Source organism: Sturnus vulgaris, chromosome 1, assembly GCF_052056855.1.
Source record: "Sturnus vulgaris isolate bStuVul1 chromosome 1, bStuVul1.hap1, whole genome shotgun sequence".
Classification (NCBI taxonomy): Eukaryota; Metazoa; Chordata; class Aves; order Passeriformes; family Sturnidae; genus Sturnus; species Sturnus vulgaris.
In genome coordinates, this window is record NC_142243.1 from 81,319,151 (window position 1) to 81,336,788 (window position 17,638).

At 34.6% G+C, this 17,638-nt stretch overlaps 1 protein-coding gene and 1 long non-coding RNA gene across 25 annotated transcripts in view; one reads left to right on the top strand and one right to left on the bottom strand.

The window, feature by feature from the left end:
• The window catches only part of CDH18 (cadherin 18), a 490,532-nt gene that overhangs the window by 216,101 nt on the left and 256,793 nt on the right, over positions 1–17,638 (top strand). The window lies entirely within an intron of this gene.
• LOC148225324 (uncharacterized) overlaps positions 1–17,638 on the bottom strand; it is a 65,169-nt gene that overhangs the window by 18,860 nt on the left and 28,671 nt on the right. For 2 of the 18 annotated variants that reach the window (XR_015805675.1, XR_015805682.1), the window contains exon 4: positions 7,737–7,816. The exons of 14 other annotated variants lie outside the window; for them this stretch is intronic. This is a non-coding gene — a long non-coding RNA (uncharacterized LOC148225324). Of the gene's footprint in view, positions 1–7,736; positions 7,817–8,653; positions 8,875–17,638 lie in introns of all 18 variants that reach the window. 2 more of the 18 variants (XR_015805673.1, XR_015805674.1) reach the window with 2 other exon arrangements.

Consider the following 17,638-nt stretch of genomic DNA (forward strand, 5'->3'; position numbering starts at 1 on the left):
TCCTAATAACATCCTGCCCAAACCTCACTTTTAAAAAATTTGTTTTTACTGGCGATTAGACCTAGAAAATGTATGAAAGAGCATCCATCTACCTTAAGCAATGAACATAGTGGATGTATGTAGTAGTAAATTAGTTGGAAGTAAAGAATTTCTCCTGATAGTTCTCATACTTAAATTGTGCTCTACCAACAATTTGCCACTCAAATTAAGACAAAGGATATAATCTATTAGCTTGTGTAGCCTCATTTGCTTCTCTATTGCCAGATTTTTTCATCTTGTGTTGACTCTTTGCATAATATATATGAGATGGCATGAAGAGATACAAGTAGATAAAAAGAGTAGATAAAATTATAGAACTCAGATGGCACACTCTTATTTATCAAAGGGTACAGTTTGCCTAATATTACCTTAGTATCATAGAATCATGGAATTGTTTAGATTGGAAAAGACCTCTAAAATCAAGCCCAGCCATTAACCCAGAACTACCAAGTTCATCACTAAACCAGGTCCTGAGTGTCACACCTACACACCTTTTAAATACCATCAGGGACAGTGGCTCCACCACTTCCCTGGGCAGCCTGCCTATTCCAGTGCTTGAAAATCCTTTTGGGAAACATTTTTTTTCCTAATGTCCAGTCTAAACCACCTGTATGCAATCTGAGCCCATTTCCTCTTGTCCTATCATTGGTTACTTTTGAGAAAAGACAGACATCCTTCTTATTTCAAGCTATTTCCAAATTGCCTGAATTTTCAGGGCATCATCATGTTTTAAAAGATGTAAAATAAAGCTAAAGTAAAGTAAAGAAATAAGTAGCAGTATTTTGACAGCTCTTTTAAAATCAACTTTGCCGCCCTAGAAAAAAATGATTTTTTTGTGAATATTAGACAGATATGTGAATGATTTACCTAGGAATTTCTAATAAGTCAGTCTTGGTAATGCAAGAATGTCCAAATTCCTCTAACTGCAGAATTAATTTATATAGTCTTGATGCACAAATATAAAAGGAAAATAATACAATTATAAAGGTAAGACCAGATCTTGAGCTTCCTAATAATTCTTGTACATCCATTTTTAAAATGTTATTTATTTTAAGAGGATGTCTGTCACTACAAATATCCCAGGTACACAACCACCAGGTTGAATATGGGCTATACAAATATTAGAATGTCATGTTTTGAGGTCCTAGTAGCACTTGTATGCTTCTTAAAGCTAAAAATATATTATTTGCTTATTATTTTTATCTGCTTATTATTTGATGGGATCTTATTTTGTAGCTGATGCAGAAAACACTGTGTATTATAATCATAACATGGAGCTTGATTGAAATCTGAATACAGTCACTATATGCTTATGGAGTAGCACCTATTTTCTTTCTAATATATGTCTGTTATATGTCAAGTTACTCATCACAGATAATCAGATAATTGAAAAACTCTTATTTCTGCATCTTCCAAAGAGTAGTATGCAAACTATACAAGCATATTTTAAGAATATACTTTAAATGTAATTTAATATTGAATTTATATAAATAAGCAAAGTGGTTTTCTTTTTCATATTGAGTGACTGTAAAGTTTAGTGTTTTGGGTTTCTTTTTTTTTTTTTTTATTCTATGTAAAGAAGCTGGAGTAAATTAGCATGTAGTGACCTCTACTACACGCAGTACAGGTAGAAAAATCTGTATTGTTTACCGAGTTGGCTTTTGATCCTTAAAGATTTCTTTTTGCATTTTAACAACAAAATGACCTTTGTGGAAATTGTTGGAATGTGATTTAAAAGCAAAATCAAACTTATAGATGTGTTTTGGCTTTCTTTTAATGGACTTTTTTTAGTGACCATTTCTTAATTTGTTTTAGTGATATGCAAAGCAACTTTTAAAACTTCATCTTTTTAAAGCATAAATGTCATATGGACTTGTAAGCCTACTTCTACATTTGAAGAATAGAGTGACAGATAGGACAGAGGTGGGGTAAAGTACTGAACAAGTTGTTCAAAACACTTTGGACCCTGAGATCCATGACTTTCTGCCTAGATGGATTACTTCTGCTTGAAAACAGTCTTTAAGTTGTAAAATTTTTATGTTATGACTTAATATGCATACATGTAAGTATACACAGAAGACACATGGATATACATGTGTGGGCATGTACGTGAATTTACATATATAGAAATATTTAGTGAATATGTCAATGGTAGTGTAAGAAATTTAGCAAAACTGAGAACCAAGCCCATGGGTCTTTTAAGTTTTCACCTAGAGACACTTGCTTTCATAATCTCCTCCATGCAAAGCAATTTTATTTACCTACAGCAAGTCCCTTCCCCAATTAACTGCAACTGCTGTTCATTTCAGTGTTACTTTACTTCAGTACCTTTTTGCCCTTGTGTCAACCTATGCCCAGAGAAGATTAAATTAGTTGGTATAATACTTGAAATTCCATCTCTGTGTCAGGGTTCTTCTGTAGTTCTGGGGCTTGGCACTCCCATCCACCAGGATTGCTTCCAAGGGCTGAGTGAAATATTTAATATTTTGAAATGTGTTAATATCAGCTTGAATCTTTTGAGAGCTTACTTTCCTTAGTGAGATGCTAGATTTCTTGTCTGGAAATTTTAGAATATCTTAAGGGCTGTGATTTGCAAGTAAAGTGTGAGCAGAAAATGAGTCTTGATTGCCTTAGTTTCATGTGTTTGGAAATGTGTATATTAAGCAGTGCATGGGAAATAGAGTGAAGACATAAAAGTTTCTATTTTTTATTCCTTAATCTCAGTAAAACTCCTTGATATGCAATGTGTCAAATTATATTTGGTCTTTGAACAGTAATTTTTCTAGTTATATTTGTAGCAGTTTCAGCACAGCAAGTTAAAAATGTGACATGGAGTACTCCTGAGATTATGCCTGTGATAGACAGTTATTATTTCCTAATCTAAACATGATTCTGTTCATAATTACCTTTAGGGTACATATTAACTCATGACATTCAATCTTGCCATTTTCTAGTGTTTTATTCCCCAGAAATCTTCCTTTCAGACAATAGTTGTTTTTATTTGAGGTATGTGGCTGGATAATGCAGTGTGTTTATCTGTGATTACAGAACTCTGTTTATGTTTTGAAAGTTTTCTAATATTTTTGCCAACTTACAAGATGTTTAAAAAATACTGACATTTCAAAATTATAGAAATAGATGACATATTTAGCTCCATTTAAAAAGTATATTCATTTATCATTATTGCTGAATTTATTGTCCTATATACAGCTGTGTTGTTCAGCTTGCTTTTCTGAGAAAGGTTTCAGTTGTTCAGCAGGAGTTAATAATTTAATGGATACAAAAAGCATTTAATTGTCAACTGTTAAGACAACTACTCAAATTACAGACAGCATATGTCACCACACAATTTTAAAATTATGAAAGCACTTATCAAGAGCTTCTCTAGAGTTATTAATTATTCTGAATCCACATTAGTATTTGTTAAACAGAGTTTTCTTAGTGGGCTTGTTTATGAGGTTTAGGGTTTTTTGACATTCAAAGGAATACAAATGTGAACTATTAATTAAAATTATTACTTGCTCATTTTTTATGATATATGATTGTTATAGTACCAATTTAATATTTTCAGTTGTCTACAAGAAGAAGAGTTTAGAATAGTATCTATAAACTAAAAATAAGGGGGTTTTGGCCATGGTTTTCATTTAAATGAAGGTCAGCAACACTTTTGAAATTGTATAATAAGGGGTTCCATGGGTAGTCAGGGACATCAAATAAATTGAAATACACCCAATATAAATTAAAGTTAAAAGCTGTTAATTAAAATTGAATCTCAACCATTACGCAGGGAGACTACAGCCTAAGAAATTACATGATTAAAATGTGTTTGTGAAGAACTGAATCTAACTTCCCTGTCATGTTTTATTTGAAAACTGGTTTTCATTTTGCTGGCTTCAATGGAAGACATGATTTTCATGTGGCTTGATGAACAACTTGAACAACTATTTTCATCAGTAAATTTCAGACTTCATCTTTGGGGCTTAGTATCATTCTCAGGGGAAAAGAAAAAATATATGAATGCCCCTTGGGAAAAATATTTCTTTGACAACCGAAAATGTCCATAATACACAAGATGGCACTGTTTCACTTGTGAAAATGCCTATTTTTCACAAATAACTGTGAAAAACTTTGAATAAAATGCATAAGGTTTTATAGTTTTGTATAATTGCAGTGAAAACAAGTTTTTATAGTTGGATAGTTTTGTTTTGTTTTTTTTAAATTATTGACCAGCTAAAATATATAGATGCGTAAGTGGCAAGTGAAAATGACTCTGAAGTTACTGTTGACAAAACTGAATGATTCAGAAACTGAAATTCTCTGTGAGTTATTTTTCTCCTTCTAAGAATTCTGGAGAATTTGGAATTTAGCTTTCAAATGATTTTCTTCCCCTGGATCTTCTTTGAACTCCTCTGACATGCATAATAAGCTATCATCTCAGTTCCTGCATTTTTCTTTTAAGGTTAGCTTATAAAGAGCAAAAGGTATGTGCTAAAGTAAATGAGATTTTTCAATTGTGTAGGGGATTTAAATTTTTGGGTACTGAATTCTAAAGTAGTTTTTAACTTTTTATTGAAAAAAGCCCTAAAACATAAAATTATATAGAATTGTTTCAAAATTTTTTTTTTCTATTGTAGATATTTTTGATCTTAGGCAACATTCACATGTTCAGTTTTTGTGAAAACCCAGATACATCTATTAATGTAACTAAGCACAATACAGGAAGGTAATTCTTAATATTTCATAATCTTTCTCTGGGATTTATTAAATAAATTGACAGTGCTTACTTATTATATTATTCTTCTCAAGGACAGAGCAGAGAATCTGCAAACCTTCAACATGGTAAAATGCACTAGTTGAAATAACATTTCATCATTTCAGTGTCAGATGACTAAATTTAAATACATGTATACTGATACGTTGGTAACCGTTGATCTGTTCTTAGAGAGGAATTCTTTTGTTCTTAAGTAAATATCAGAATTCAGTTCTCTAATTTTAGATAAATTTTTCGAGGTAGACATTGGTTTACTTTTCAGAAATTTGAGCTCTATTTAAAGACATTCAGGAGTCAGTCAATGAAGGCACCATTCTTACACAACTACATATTTTTATAAGGGCTAAAGAAGTTCACTCTGAAATTGAAGAGGTTTAAGTATGTTCAATCTGAAATTTAACCTGTTTTTTTATTTGCAAAATATCTGTGGGAATGTGTTTAAAGCAGGTCTGTCTTTAGCAATTGTCTTTTTAGTTTGCGTCACTGAGCATTTTCAGCATTATTCCATTTTAGAGAAGAATAAACTGGAAGATGTTCCCTGGAAATATGTGGCCCCATATTTTGTGGCTTTTATGAGGTACTTCATTACAGGATGAAATTTGAAGTAGATGCCATGAAAAATGTACATTGTGGTTAGAGTTCACAGCACTGATAGCTTCTCTCTGTAATCTTTTCCTACTCCACTTTCTGATGTAGCCAGTATTTGTAGTTGTTGCTAGTGTCCCCTGCAAGCAGGAGGGCTTAGAATTTAAGAATGTAGCATGCAGTCTGTAAATAAAGCTGCAAACTCTCAAAAGCTAAACTATTTCCTTCTTATAACACTTGTCGATTTTCATTGGCCTGAACATTCACATTGTTTCCTCATCCTAACCACCCTATTTCCAAATTGCTGCAGAAAACGGTTCTGATTTACAGACCTCAAAGTACACTATAATCACAATGTATGTGTAATTTGAGATAGTTTTATTCCGTTTCCTAGATACAGAAATTTGAGCATGATAAGACATTGTGCTTTAAGCAACAAGACAGTAACATAGTTTTGTAAAAAGACCACTTATGGTAACAACATTTTGTAGACCTTGATCATCTCCTGACGTTGGAGACAGAGACATCAGGGACATTGTGCAAGTGCATTATAATAAATTGGTCTTGACCATGCTTTTCTGAATTTGCTTATTTATTTAACCATTTCATATAAAAATCTAAAAGACTCATATACTTCTTGATGTAAATGTCTTTGGAGTGATTAACGGTATTTTGATGCTTCTGCTTGATAAAAAAGTCATTTTGATCCTCAGTCAGAGATGTGCACATCTGTGCTACAGTAGAAGTGACCCTCTGCTATGTAATCACTGAAGGAAACTTTCAATCAAGAATATTAACACGTAGATCTGGTAAATCTTCTGCAAAGTCTTCAGCTATTAAATAACAAAAAGTTCTTCAACCATTTCTATCATTGTGTAGAGACTAATTTCAAACTCACAATGACATGTTCTATTAATTTTAATTTGCTTGCAAGTATTGCTTGTATGTTGTTCTCTTCAAAGGATAATTTTGATAGAAATTTGCAACTATGAAATTATACTGTACATGGTAATTGTTCATTTGCTGGAGAATAATAATGTATTTTAAATTTTAAAATAATTTTTAAAATAAATTTGAAATTTAAATTTTGTATTTTGAATTTCTACTGTTGCTAACACAAAATTAAAATTTCAAGTTGCTCTTAGGTGAGGTTTTTTGTTGGTAGTGGTTGGGGATTTTATCTCTTATTTTCTCAAATATTATTTGGGCCACCAGGAATGGTCAACATTCCAATTTTACTCTGATATTGGAGGCAGCTGAGATTAGACATATTTTTGAGAAACAAATCTTTGGAAAGTTTCTGTGCTCTGATTATCTTTATACTGAGGATTCCAAAGAGTGCTCAATGAGTGTTTACAATCTAAAACCTTTTTCTAAACAACCTTATTTTTTTTCCCTGAACTTCTTCAAGACTTTGCATAAAAAATTGGAATTTTAATTTATTTTTTATATTGTTTTAAAGTGCATTACAAGTAACAGAAAGCAATTCTTCAGTAAGTGAAATGAGGTTGGAGGGATACCGGCAAGAGAACCAGTGTCCTACCACTTGCCATGTTTCAGAAATCTAATGAATGATGGAGAAATAAGAACATAATGAAGAAATTGAAGCACTAGCTGCCTAAAAACCTCCAATTAAGACTGGAGTGCCTTTTAAGTGTTGATAGTCACATAGCATTTTAATATTGTCAATTAGTGAGGAATATATATCTATTATTAAACTATCCATTAATTGTTACGACATTTTAATTTAATTTAAGTTAAACAGCAATCAGAAATCAAAAGCAGCCTGGGCTGGAAATAGCACATAAATATCAACAATACAACAAGAACCTAATTTTCAAGGAGATTGTATTTCTTTGTTTACTGGCTCTGGCACTCCAAGGAGGAATCAGATCCACTCTTTGTGTTTAGCTCTGCTGAAGATGAAGAGTGCAGTACACTCTCTGCTTTTACACTCAGGGTTAACCAGGTAAGATAAAGATAGGAGTTTTATTTCCTAACTCAGTAAGCAAGACAAATTTTACATTTCTATTATTTACTTTAGTGGAACATAGAATTTTCAAGGTGTAAGTTTAAATATTGTGTTTTCCCTGTTTCTCTTAGCAATTGTGATCATTTTATGTTGCTTTGAGCTAGAGTGGGGATGTTGGATTTTAAGAAGCCCCTTCCAACCTGCACTGTTTTATGATTATCTGTATCTAGTGTTTATTTGAAAATCACATTCTGCTTTCCAGACTGGTTGAATGCTTAACTCATTTATCCTGTAACTTTTCCATTAATATGTGATAAAGACATTTATGGTAATGACTGTATGGCTGCACAAGTTATTTCTGACACTTACTGGTAAGCTTGACTTTGGAACATTAAGTTCTCCTGCTGATCATTCACTGCTGTGCTACAGTGTCATATTGATGTTTGAAGCTATGGAGACAAAAAATTGAAAGAACCTCTTAGGCTTTATAGGGCTATGACTAAGTTAAGGACTTACAGAATTCAGAACTTTGCAGAACAAATCATGCTTTGATTCTCAACTTTTTCTTGGAGGTGATATTGGAAAAATCTTGTAGAAACTACTCAACAATTCTAAAAATGAAAGGAAAGCATGGCTTAAAAGGCAGTAAAAATTTGAAGGTCAAAGGAAAAAAGATGGATTAAGAGGACTTTTGTTTTCACTCTCTTGTGCTTTTTCATAGAGCTATTCAGATTGGAAAAGGCCTTTAAGATCACTGAGTCCAGTTGTTAGCTGAGTGCTACCAAGTCCCCAAGTACATAATAGAAAAATCTTTCAAGTACCTCCAGGGATGATGATTCAACCATTTCCCTTGGCACTCAGTTTCCATGCCTGACAACCCTTTTGGTGAAGAATTTTATTTTTTGTCTTGTCCTATCTCTTTTTACCTGGGAGACGTGACATCCCCCACCTACACCCTCTTTTAAGGTAGCTCCAGAGAGAGACAGGGCTTCCCCTCGAGCCTCTTTTACTCCAGGCTAAGCAACCCCAGTTTCCTCAGCAGCCTCTCTTAACACTTGTGCTCAAGACCCTTCCTCAGATTTGCTGCCCTTCTCTGGACATGCTCCAGCACCTCAATGTCCTTCTTGGAGTGAGAAGCCCAAAACAGGACTCGAGGTGTGGCCTCACCAGTGTTAAGTACTAGTCTATAATCACTGTCCTGGTCTTGCTGGCCACACCACTGCTGATACAGGCCAGGAGGCCTTTGGCCTTCTTGGCCACCTGGGCACATGCTGGCTCATGCTCACCTGGCTGTCAACCAGAACTCCCAGGTCCTTTTTAGCTCTACTGCTTTTCAGCTGCTCTTCCTCCAGCCTGCAGTGCTGCCTGGAGTCGTTGCATCCCAAGTGCAGGACCCAGCACTTGGCCTTGTTGAACCTCATACAGCAAGTCTCAACTCATCAGTCCAGCCTGTGTAGAGCCTTCCTATTCTCCAACACATCGACACTCCAGCCCAGCTTGGTGCCATCTGCAAATTGACTTGGGATGAACTTGATTCTCTCATCCAGATCATTGACAAAGATATTAAAAGTAACTATCCCCTTACCTGAACCCCGGGGAAAACCAATTTTGACCAGCTGCTAACTGTACTTAATTACAGTCACCACCCTGCTTTAGGCCCAGCCATCCAGTATTTTTTTTTCCCAGTGAAGGATATACCTATATAAGTCACAAGAACCGTGTTTCTCCAGAACATTACAGGAAACTGTCAGAAGTTTTGCTTAAGTCCAAATAAAGAACATCCATGGCCTTTTCATCATCCACTAATCCAGTCACAGAAAGAGAACAGGTTGGTCAAGCACGACCTGCTTTTCATAAACCCATGCTGACTAAGCCTTATTCCCTGGTTGTCCTGCACATGCTATGTGATGATGCCCTAGATGATCTTGTTCATAATCTTTCCTGGCACTGAGGTCAGGCTGACAGGTCTGTAGCTCTCCAGATCCTCCTTTTGATCCTTCTTATGGATAGGAATCACACTGGCCAATCTCTAGTCCACTGGAACCTTTCCATTTAGACAAGACTGAGGAAAAATTATGGGAAGTGGCCCTGTGGGCACCTCCATCAACTTCCTTGATACCCTTGGGTGGATTCCACACAGTCCTTTGGACTTATATGTGTCTGAGTGGTGTAGCTGATCATTTGCCCTTGGATTATGGAGGCTTTATTTGCTCCCTATTCCTGTCTTCAGCTGAGGGGACTGCATACTCTGAGAACAACTATTTTACATTTAAAGACTGAGGGAAAGAAGGCAGCTTTCTCCTCATTCTTTGTCATTATGTTTCCCTCTGCATCCATTAATGACTGAAGATTGTCCTTAAGTCTTTTGTTGCTGATGTCTTTACAGAATTTACAGAACTTTTAAATTTTATTTAGGGCCTTTAGGCATTTATCTATATTAGTTTTATCCCTGCATAACTTCATTGCATCCTTGTAGTTCTTATTTTCCTGCTCCTTCTGCCAAAGCTCACTGACTCTTATTTTTAACCTGAGTTCCAACGAAAGCTCTTTATGCAAAGGTTCAGTTACCTGTGGTGCCTTCATGCAGAATTGTGGTTTGAGTTTTTTAAGCATGAAACTATGGCATGACCTGAGAAACAATAATCTGTTTACTCAGGCACTTTTGACCGTCTCCATTTGTCTCATTCTCAGTTAAGATTCCAAAACAATTATTACTGAAATTCTGATTGAAGAGCAATAAAGCTACTAGAGTGTGATAGGATGATAATAGATATCATTTAATTTGAATTTTTCAGCCTAGCAGGGTGATGCTCTTTTTTTAGTTCCCTAGAATACTCTTTATATCTACAAAGGCAATAAATAGGAGCTAGGTAGCAAGTTGCTGTCTATGCTTTCAGAGATGTCTCTTACCATTAATGTAAAATATGGTTCAAATAACTATCTGGATGTTTTTAAATGCTAATTAAATCTTACCAAATTTTTACAAGTCTTAGCATACTAAGTAAGCATGTTTATAAAAAAGCCCTAAGGTATTTAGAACATCCATTAAAACATAAGGAGACCACAAAGCATCATATTTTCCTAGAATCTTAGATGTATTCCTTCATTAGTTGATAGAAACAGGAGATATGATTTACTTCTCTCCTCCCAAGAAATGTAAGCATCCAAAGGCATTAATTTTTCATATGATTTTTCTTTTGCCTATTTAGTCCATGCTTTTATTCTACAGTGTTGAAAACTTTACTATGTGGTATTGTCTTTTTGTTCCTAATCATAGCTGGAAGTTTGTTGTGATTCTGATTTCACTGAGAAACTGCCGTGTGAAATTGAAGACAGTGTCTTCTAAAGATTGATCCCAGCCTTCTGCTTCCAACAAAAGTACCCAGATAACCATAGAGGAATTTTAGGAGTATTTGTACAAGAGTACAAATTGGAGTATTGTACAGCATCAAGCTTCAAGAATTTTATCCATATTTTCCCTTCTCCTTCAGTTTCTGGTAAACTGTATAAAATTAGTGAGTTTTGTTAAGAGTTAAATTTGCTTTGTGCTATATCTTTACATGAACTGTATTGTCTTTCTTAGTTTTGGCTAAAGGTAACATTAAATACTTGCAATAAGGGAAAGTTGGCCATGAACAGTTTTCAAGTTTAGCAAATATTAATAGCTTTTTCTTTCTTTCACTAGAACTCTATTAATCAAAAAATTAGTTTGGAAGGTAGAATAGAGATGTTCTTAAGATATCCATAAACATGCCCACATAAAAAAGTTCTAAGATGGTATAATTATTTGCAATATCTATGCAGTTTGCATGAAAATCTTTTAATGCACATTTGCACAAGGTCACTAATAACTTACAATGCCTTTTCAATTTGGATTTATATAAAAATAACTTAAAATATCTTTTGCAATTTCAAAGGACTTAAATATGATATTTTGCTGTCATGGACTGTCATTAGTATTCTATGTAAAGTGAAGATGAAAAGCATATTTTAATAAATTGTAGACTTTGAAAATAATGTATATTTTCCTTTCTTTTCATGACTTTATTTTTTTTTACATGTAAAGGTGAATAAGGATCTGAAAATCAAGAAAGGGCTCATTGACAATGAGATGGGTGATAAGACTTTATCTACTAGAAGGACAGCTACCTTCATGTTGCTCCAATATGGGTTTTGGGGCTGGTCCACAAGAATGGGGAATCTGGGAGTGAATTCCCCCTGGTGAACTGGCAAGACCATCCAGAAGTCAGCAATCTAAAAAAAGCTGAGTTCACAAGTCAGGCCTGAAGCTAGTGTGGAAAATCCTACTGACAGTGGAGGAACAGCCAGGAGCAGGACTGGGAAAAGTTGTAGCTCTGAGAAGTCCCTGTGGCTCAGTGGTGGTCTAGATGCCCCCAGACCCATGTGCACAAATGAGGGTCCCTGGTGAGGCAGGTCTGGGCAATCAAGGTCTGTCTGCACGGATTGCAATGAAATGTTTTGGTGAGTCCTCTGGTGAAGAATGCAGTTTCACAGAGGTCCCCAGGGCAAGAGGATGCTGGGGAAATGTAAACCAATCAGACAGATCATGTTGCGTATCCAGCCATAGATTTACAGGTGAAATTCAATCACAGGATGTGAACTGACAGAGCTTTGTGAATCAGAAGATAGCAGTGAAGGCATGGATTGCTCCTGCCATCAAACTTCTTTACAGTCAAGCATGCAGGGTGCTGTTTTCTGGCATATTCATATAATTTCATGGGAGATAGACTGTCATTTCAGGAGATTGTATTTTAGCAATCATCTCTTAGAAATCAGTTTTGTGATTTGGACAGGAGAGGTAGAAGGAAATGGACAGTAATGGACACTTCAGTCCTCTCAGATAGTATTAGATTCATGCTTATTGCCTTGTGTAAGATATTTTTTTTGTGAAAGACGGCTGGTGTGATCATATCCCCAAGGATTTATTAATCCTGTTACATCAATACAAGTTTAAAGAAATGCCATTGACAGTAGTTTTTCTGATCTCCTTTAGAGTGGTTTAAATTTCTTTGATACTCAGAATCACTAACACTGATGGAAATCAAATACTTACCTTTAGAGCTCAGCAAGAACAGACTTTGGCTGGTACCTCAGAAATCAGTGCTCTTAGTTTTATTGCAATATTCAGAAAAAATGTTATAAAATTTTGAACATATTTATATTTATGCCATTAACTGTGTCAGATTACTAGCATGTATTTTGTTAATTATTTAGAAGGAACCAGAAGTCTGCAGGGGTTTGAGGCAATTTTGTTGGTAATTTGTTGATAAAAAGCCCTTCTTCATTTTGATGTTAATATTTAAATCTTTTTGGACATCTTTAAGCATAGTTATTAAATACTGGAACTGGTGGTAATAAACCTGTTTTCTGTGATTTCTTTAAACATGTGGGGCTATAACTGAGTGTCTTTTGGCAATTTTATTTTTTAATTTTGTTTAAAACTGGTGCAGTCAAATCAGCACATCTGATGTATAGTCAGTCATGTTGCTGGTAAATTTTTATTTCACTGTTTTTTCTTTATATTATGGTGTGCTGTCTGTTGCTCCCTCCTTTCCCTCTCCATTCCCTCCTTTCCCTTCCCACCTTCCCACTCTCCTGCAGACTAAAGAGGTGCAAGACAGATATGAATGCCTCCATTTCTACTATGCAGCTATTGATGTTGTTGTCGTGGGACATAGAGCAAAGGAGACAGATTTTTCTATATGGGTTAACCTTATGTAGAAGAATATAGTCTGCTTCAATTATATTTTCTAGACTTTATCTCTGGGCTTCATGGTTTTCCAGCTTATCTTCTTGAGTACTACAATTCACTGCAGAACAAAGAGTGGGAAAAGAAAATATGTACAGAAAGAAGGTTCAAATGTTCAGCTATCATTTATGGTGATGACATCCATCTCATGAGTTCTATTTATGACACAGTTTGATTGTCATAGTTTCTATGGTTTCACAGAAATTTGCATGTTGCAACTCATGCAAGTGTACTCTCTAAAACAGTGTCAAGGATAAGCTACAGAAATAATTCTTAACCTATGGCAGAGTCCTTGAGCTATGCAGATTTGGAAATAGATAGTCCTTATAAATACCACTGGGGAATAAGGAAGGAGGAAAACAACTTTCAGTGGCCATACTGTACAGATACCTCAGAAAGCACAGAAACAACATTCTTCGAGTTCCCCCCCTTCTACCGGACTTCTTCCTCTTCTACTGTCTACATTCATATTTCTGAGCCAAATGCTCCTTATGAAATTGCATTGAAGATTTCAATTCTTGTCAAAGGAGTCAATTATGGAACAAAAATACAATCATTCTATTGTTGCAATGAATATAAATCATGTTTCAGAATTTTTACTTTTGTAATATAAATTGAAAAGGATACAGACAATCAATGTATAAACTCCTTTTAAGAAAAAAAAAATAGCTATGTTCTCTTTGGCCAGGTATTTTAGACACTAGGACTTGGAGGAAAAACATGATTAAACAAACTCTTTCACTTTTCCTTGTCTTTTTTGTCAGAATTAAATGCATTTATTGGTGTGACTTTTGCAGTACAGCATCCTGTTTTAATCACTATGGTCAGGTCCTATGCTCGTTAAGAATTTCATAGATAAACTAAGTGTCATGTATTAGAATCATTCTAAGACTATTTCCCAGTCCTTTTTTGTATCAATTTAAATTTTCCATATTCTGTTTATCTTTCACAAATACCTGGCTTTAAAAAAAAGAAAGCAAATCAATTATTCTAACTGAGAAAAATAATAAACATGCCCATAGAAAACAGTGTTCACTTTTCTTGAGTGGAAGATCAATAAAAGTATCCTGTGGAAAGAAGATTTGACACCTCCATGTTTTTAGATGGAAGGAATTTGGAAGAATGTGTTTGGATCAGAATGAGATCTTACACATTACGTTTGTATATTTGTTGAATCACCCCTAAGAAAAAAATTAGAAGGAGAAAATACTTCCTTTTAAACAACTAGAATTACCTACCAATTCATCTGGGAGTTTTACCAAATCAATTGCTTCAAAGGCATCTTAAATTTAGTAGTGAACAGGTAGCTGTAATTTTAAAGTACCTCACTCTGAAATGTAACAGCTTATATTGTCACACAAAACAAATGCAGCCCATTTTCCATTAAAGTTCCACATATACAAATAGGCAGATCAATTCTGTAAACCTATAAATATTTTTCCATCTTATCACGGCCTAATAAATGAATAATACTGTACAAGAGTACGTATCAACTTTGAAAGATAAGTAAATTGTATCTGTCTAAAAACAATAATGGTATTCTATACTTGTATTTTAGAAGGAACTGTCTTATCTTGGACCAGTGGAAGTGAATATCAGTTCAGGGCATGGCACTACAGTGAAAAACACAAAGATATAACAGTCCATAATTTATCAGTCTGTATAACTGTCTTATCAATGAATGAAAGTAGAAAATTATTTAAATAAATTGAAATAGGAAACATATCATGCAGATATGCTCTTAACTATGCAAGGAAAGTTTAAATTTCCTCTTTGACTTAAAAAAAAATTGAAGCAATCTTTGCCTTTGTTCTGTCACACCTAAAAAATTCAAGCATTATGGAAAACTAACAATTAAAGATTAATTCAGTGCAGTGGCAAGCACTGCAGGACAAGATGAGAAGGCAGGATTTCTGTGATTTGTCAGAGCAGTGCTCCTTTCATCCCAGAGCTTTGCCTCCTGAGGATGGGACCATGACCAGCTGGAAATGCCTAAGTTTTCCTGCACCTTTGCTCTCCTAGTGGAGGTAGGAGAAGATGTTTGGAAGGGAAGAGGGGAGGGCAGGTGGACTTGGCCACCTCCTGTGGGCCAGTCCCCTCTCAGTATTAACCCTTGTTGACTTCATCTGCCAGTTCTGTCAGATTCTCTCTTGAGAAGGCAATGCAGCTCGCTATCAGAGCCTTCCATGGCTCCACACTTCAATCATTCTGTGTTTGCTGGGCAGAGTGGCACATTCTTCCCTTTCTTTAAGCAATCTGCATTTTTCAGGCACCGTGTACTTTGGTTCTGTCAGCATAGGATAAGTAAGAGCTGTATGTTCAGCTTACACTGTAAGAGTTAGTAAACTCTGGTTGTGCCCCTCATAAGTCCCTGCAAGCTGAAGCCACAGCTTGTTAACTCTTTTCTTGCAAGGCAGTTGCTGCATCTCATTTACTACGAAACTTTTCTGCTTTTGTATATCGTGTCAATCAATTAGTAGGGAAAATGAAAAATTGGCATATCTAGCTTCATATAAAGCACTGTAAAACAAGATCTTCAAACCAGTTATACTTGTCTTGATACTCAGAGTATTTAAAATTTACTTAGCATGAAGTAATTAAACAGTAATATAGATAATTTTATGTTTTTAATACTATGATTATTTGAAATTAAATTACCAATGCAAAGATATGGCAGTCTGATGATTAAAAATTAAAGAAATATGCAACATATTATGGCAAAATGGCATACTGAAAGCAAGGGAATTAAGATGAAAGAGTTCTTCACACTTCCTCTTTATGTGCCTCTTGATACTTGAAAAGTCTCTGGTGTACTTTTACAGTACAACTGAGAGCGAAATGTAGGATGTTGCCGAAAAAGAGTGGTTTATTATTCTTCTTGTCTCATTCTTCTGTTGCTTTCCTCATTGCTGGCATTGGTATTCCTCTGGCACCACAGTGAGATAGTTTAAAAAGCTGAACAGAAAACAGATTAAAACCTATCACCCTTCCCTCACCCTTTCCCATTCCCCTTTGTTCTTTTTTCCTTGATTATTTCTGCAAACTAGGTCACAATGGTGCAGTTAGTGTTTGTTGGGTGTTATGCAAAAATAGACAGAGAACTGGATAGCGGGAACCACCCAAGAGCAGCAGAAACAGTCTAAAGATAAAATTTCCTTGCCAAAAAAAAACCAACCAAAAAAACCCTCTGTGTGATTATGGACTGCCAGGAAGGAACTTTTAAAAATCTTGACCATTTATGTTAAGCTGCCAAATTACATCTTAGAGTGATAATCAGTGTATTTTATCTCAATTACAAAATTGCTGCTTTGAATTTATTTCAGTATTTTCTTAGATTGGAACAGGTATTTAGTTTTCTAAAAAAAAATTGAAAATTGATAGATTGTGGTGCTGCCTTAGAGCTCTAAGCAATTGAAATCACTCAACTCTTATTTGAAGTTCAAATTTCACTGAGCATAGCTTCATATTCTGATATCTCTGAAGAGCATCCCATAGGTTTAATAAGTGGAAACTTAAAAGCATGTTTCACCTCTACTGCTTAATTTTGTAGTTGTCGTGCTGCATCCAGAATACAGAATGCTGCTGTTTATTGTATCAATGTCTATGAAAATTCATGTCAGTATTATTACTTTACTTGATATTGGAAATTACTGCTTAAAGAGTATACACTACTATATTTTTAACATTTTAAAATTATTATTCAGTTTTGTAAACATCAACATTTTTTATTGGGATAAATAAACACACAAGCAAGAAAAATGTAAAGAGAATTATTTAATTGATTGTGTAATATATTCTTTATCCTCTATGGAATTCATATTACATAAAAGATAACCAGTCCACATTCAAAAAATAGATCCTTTGCAAAACTGTACTTTTGAAATATATAATTGGCTGAATTTTGTTGTTTCTTCTAATTTTTTCAGACCTTTTTTTATAGAAACACTGACTTATGGTCAAAATCTCATTAATTTATTTAAATGTGATTGAAACAGCTTAACTGGTCCATTGGATGGAGATTCAGTTACTCTGTAATTTTATCATGTAACATGCCAAAATTTTCATCTTCATTTAATACGATTTCTCAGGTTGTCAGTGTACATCTAATGTTAATACCACAGAAGGTTTGGGAAATCATTTGTGTTACCTTAATTTTTTTTTTTTTGTTGTTCATAATTCTTCACTTCCAATTGTTGATGGCTAATTTTCAGATTTTCTTCTATCTCATGATTGAGTGGACCAATTGCTTGTTAATCCATCATACAAATTATGTGGTAAAGTACTATTTCATTTTTGGAGGTCTTCCTGAGCAGATTTCTTAGAATAATGCTTGTTATTACAAATTTCCCTTTCAAGTCAGATGTCTGATATTAGTTATATTAAATTTTGTTGTCTATGTTGTAGACATACCTTTCCTAGTTAAAGAATTATAGTTGTCACAGCAATGCAGTACAAATGGATAGCAAAACTAGTCCTGTGGATGGGCAGTGAGCTCTCAATA